A 4,569-nucleotide genomic window follows, 5' to 3' on the forward strand; every position below is an offset into this window, starting at 1 on the left:
CAGCAGGAATTGTAAATGACTGGCATGTAGACATACCAAGCTCAGGGCATGTTGGCATTGCCACAGCCTGCAATGTAGACATGAATGGACAATCGGGAAGTGGCATCTGAGTGGCAGTGTCTAGCTGGCAGGTGGATAGGAGTCTGCACTGGAAATAGAGCTCTGGAACTTTGTAGCACAGGAACATGGCACAGAGGGCCTAGGCGAGGACAAGCTTGTGATGGCAGGCCATGGTGGGGGCTGAGGGAGAGGCGCCTGAGCCCTGGACCCGTGCGATGCTCTGAGGGCAGGAAGGGCAGCTGGAGGGGTGGGAGGGAGCCCAGGAGCCCCAGGAATGCCTCGTGCAGCCCTGCAGCCCAGGTGAGGCCCAGAGGAGAGGCTGAAGAGTCCTGCCAGGGGTCACTAAAGAAAACAGGTCAGGGCCTGGTATCTCATAGGGGTGCCAGTTCAAGTCCCAGTTGCTCTGGTTCCCATCCAGTTCCCTGCTGATGTGCTTTGGGCCCCTGCAACTGGCGATCCAGCAGCCCCGGGGCATTGTGGCCATCTGGGGGTGTGAGCAAACCTGCAGATGCATGATTTCACTCTTAACTCTTTCATATAAATGAAATGGGGGGAAGGTGGTGAAAACAATGCAAGCATCCATGAACAAACGAATAGGAAACAATGCATTCTATCCACATAGTGGACTATTACTCATCCTTCAAGAGGTAACACATTGTTGGGGCAGACATTTGGTCTGGTGGTTAACATGTCTCCATCCCATATTATGGTGACTGGGTTAAAGTTCCTCTGGGTTAGATCTTCCTCTCTGTATATCTGACTTTACAATAAAAATAAAGATTTATTTTTATTTTTTACTTGATGCGTGGAATTACAGAGGAAGAGGCAGAGATCTTCCATCTGCTGGTTCACTCCCCAAGTGGCTGCAACAGCAGAGCTGAGCCAATCCGAAGCCAGGAGCCAGGAGCCTCTTCCAGGTCTCCCACACGGGTGCAGGGTCCCAAGGCTCTGGGCAGTCCTCCACTGCTTTCCCAGGCCACAGGCAGGGAGCTGGGTGGGAAACAGAGCAGCTGGGATTCCAACTGCCACCCATGTGGGATCATATGCGGCAGGCCCCAGAGTGCCCCCCGCCCCACCGGTCCCCTGCAAATGAGCACTCTAGGAAGCAGCAGTGAGGACTTCAGTACTGGGGTCCCTGCCACCTACAACAGAGACCTGGACCGAGTTCCAGGCTGCTGGTCTTCCGAGGCCAGTTCTGGGCCTGCAGACATTTGCAGAGCAAACCATTACATGAGAAATTCTCTGTATGAAAAGCGGATAGCGAAATGCATTTTTCAAGAAAGGAATTGACACCTGGCTTCTAATGCAGTTGACCACTGAAGATACTGTGCTCAGTGAAACAGACAAGCACCAAAAGACAAATGCTGACAGGCGTGCTCTAGAACACATCCCCTTTTCCTACGAACCTGCCGAGTTGCAAGTGGGTGTCAGAGGTTTCAGCTGGGGAAAGACAGTGAAACCACGCAGTCACATACAGTCTCAATGGCAGGGGAGGGGAAGGCAGGAACTGGATCCCCAGTCCACAGGGGGCATGGATGGAAGGTGGCCATCCATGACAGCATGCGGCCGCGCACAAAGGGAGAATGCAGCACGGCCAGGAGGTGGGCCAGCCCCAGCACCCTCCATGGAGAAGAGCAGTCCTTAGCTCAAGTTGACAGTGGGCAATGGGCAGGGCAGGGCAGTCAGACTCAGGAGGCCAGCTGGGGCAGAGGGGAGCCCTGTGGTCCTTCTCAGAGCCAAGTGACAGCATGGCTAGCTCTACTTCTGGGCCTTTCCAGGTCAGCGGCTTGGAAACACATGGGGTCCCTGCTTTTCAGCAGGCTAAGTCCCCCTCAGAGAGGATGGCCAGGGCTAAGAAGTGGGCTTGAAATGCTGTCATCAAGAAGCACAGGGCTGGGCCCAGCGGTGTGGCCTAGCGGCTGAAGTCCTCGCCTTGAATGTGCCGGGATCCCATATGGGTGCCGGTTCTAATCCCGGCAGCTCCACTTCCCATCCAGCTCCCTGCTTGTGGACTAGGAAAGCAGTGGAGGACGGCCCAAAACTTTGGGACCCTGCACCCGTGTGGGAGACCCGGAAAAGGTTCCTGAATCCTGGCTTCGGATCAGCGTAGCATCGGCCGTTGGGCTCACTTGGTGAGTGAATCATCAGACGGAAGATCTTCCTCCCTCTCTCTCTCTCTCCTCTCTATCTGACTTTCCAATAAATAAATAAATAAGTCTTTGGCCAAAAAAAAAAACAAAAAACAAAAAAAACAAAAAAAAACAGCAGCAGCACAGGGCTGTGCCTGACACGGTAGCCTAGTTGCTTAAGTCTTCACCTTACATGTGCCAGGATCCCATACAGATGTCAGTTCATGTCCTGTCCACTCCACTTCCCTTCTAGCTCCCTGCTTGTAGCCTGGGAAAGCAGTCGAGGACGGGGGACTCAGAAGAAGCTCCTGGCTCCTGGCTTTAGACTGGCTCAGCTCTAGCCATGGTGGCCACTTGGGGAGTGAACCAGTGGATAGAAGATATTTCTCTCTGCCTCTCCTCCTTGTAAATCTGACTTTCCAATAAAAAATAAATCTCAAAAAAATCCTTTCATAAGGACTGTTCTTGAAATAGGAATGAGCTGTAATGATGCTATAATTAGCTAATAATCCAGAGGAAGTTAAAAAAAACAGGGCTGCTCTAAGTGCGTTCCCACTGCAGGGAGGTCTTGCCCTGCTCCCCCTTTCGGCCCATGTTGTCTCTCCAGTTCACCTACTGCCCCAGGTCCCCCTCCCTCTCTGCCCTGGCCATACCTGCAACTTCAAGAACTGCCTGCTGATAGCTCCCAAGTCTCCAGCCTGGCCCTCCCTGGCTGCACTGACCCTTCCTAATACCCACAAGGCCTCTGCCCAGGGCCCTAGCCCTTCTTGGGTGCCATGTGTCCCTCCAGCCCCCACTTGGCTCTCAGCCAGCTTTCTTGCCATGGTCTGCTAACTGCTCTGCTTGTCCTCAGGCCAAATGCCCTCCGAGCCACCTTACACAAGACCAAGAGACATGGAAAATGCTGGCATGACAGAAAGGCACCGCCAATGTAGGCGGACCCCTCAAGCCGAGTTCCAAAGCAGTATGTTCTAAGCACCGTTTTCCCAGGACTTAATGTCCCTTTTAGTGTGGGGACACCCAGCCCAGCAGAGGTAATGGGCAGCCTTGGCCAGTACAGCATGGTCAAGGACAGCACATTCTGGGACGGACTAATCTCTCCTGGCAAGATGGAGTGCCCCAGAAGCTGCTGCTGCTCTGTCCTCTGCACGCCCAGGTGAGCATAAAGCTAAGCGAGAGACTAGGCAAAATGAGAGGAGGCCACTAAGGCCAGCAGAGGAAGAACCCGCACCCTGTAGGTTTGGACTTTAACCTCAGAGGCTAAGAAGGGTGAGAGGCACAAGGTAATCAGGGAATATTTCCTGGAAAAGTGGGACTAGCCCTCAGCCTTAGCATAGTAACCAGAGGGTGTTACCTGCATATCCCCAGCCATCAAAGATACCACATCCCGGACGGCCTAATGACAGGGTGTGAGGGACAGGACTCCTCACAAGGCAGCTAGGAAGGGAGCTGCTGGACAGGACCCAGAGGAATGGGCATCAACATCTTCCAGGGTCTACCCTAAGGTCAAGAGACACCCCTGTAACCTGCTCCTCCAGCTCTGTTGAAACCTGCCACAGCCTTTGGGCATGGTGGAGGCTTGGCAAGGCCCAGGGGCTGCAGCTGGAGCAGGACTGACAGTAAGCCACGCCTGAAGGCACCTTCCACCTGCTCTGCTGCACAGCACACTGCAGCAGCCTGCAACCTCACTGCCATGAGGGGCGCCCCAGTGCCAGGCTTGGCTCATTGCAGCCCTGCCAGAGGTGGCTCTGAGCCCAGCCTACAGACTGGCAGAGGACAAGATTTTAAAAAGGAAGCTGCCTAGGGTGAAAGGTCAGCAAAGCACCCACCCAGGGTTCTCAAGGCAGTTTGTTCCCTACCCATTCTTGGGGCTGAAGCCAGCAGAAGGGTCAGCTTGCATTTGCAGCCCTTCTCCATCTGCCAACTCTGCTCTGAGCCAGCTGTAGGTCACCGCCAAGGACGATTCTCCTCTCCCAGACGGCATTAGTCAGAGGTTATCCTGCAAACCTCCAGGAGGGGGTGGAGCAGGGAGTGGCAGGTGGCGCTCTGCCATGTTCTATCTGTCCCAAACGGGATGAATAGAAAGCCCAAGGAGTCTGCTACGCGGAAGCCCTGCAGGTGATAGTCTCCTTTCCCGCCCAGGCAGCTCCCAGTGGGGCTCGGCCCAGCCTCCTGAGCATCAACAGCAGTGGCGCGGCAGTGGGAGGGGCAAAGGGCTGGAGGACAAGGGAGAGGCTAGCCCTGAGGAGCCGGAACAAGGCGCAGGATGCGAGGACGGTGCAGAGGCTTCCGGCCGCCACACTGGGCTGGGGCTTCAGAGAAGGGAGGAAGGGGCATCTCCCTCCCACGGCCTCAGTGACACATGAGCACCGCATACATG

This window comes from Ochotona curzoniae, unplaced genomic scaffold (genome assembly GCF_017591425.1).
Source record: "Ochotona curzoniae isolate NIBS_2020 unplaced genomic scaffold, NIBS_Ocur_1.0 contig_2469, whole genome shotgun sequence".
Lineage (NCBI taxonomy): Eukaryota > Metazoa > Chordata > Mammalia > Lagomorpha > Ochotonidae > Ochotona > Ochotona curzoniae.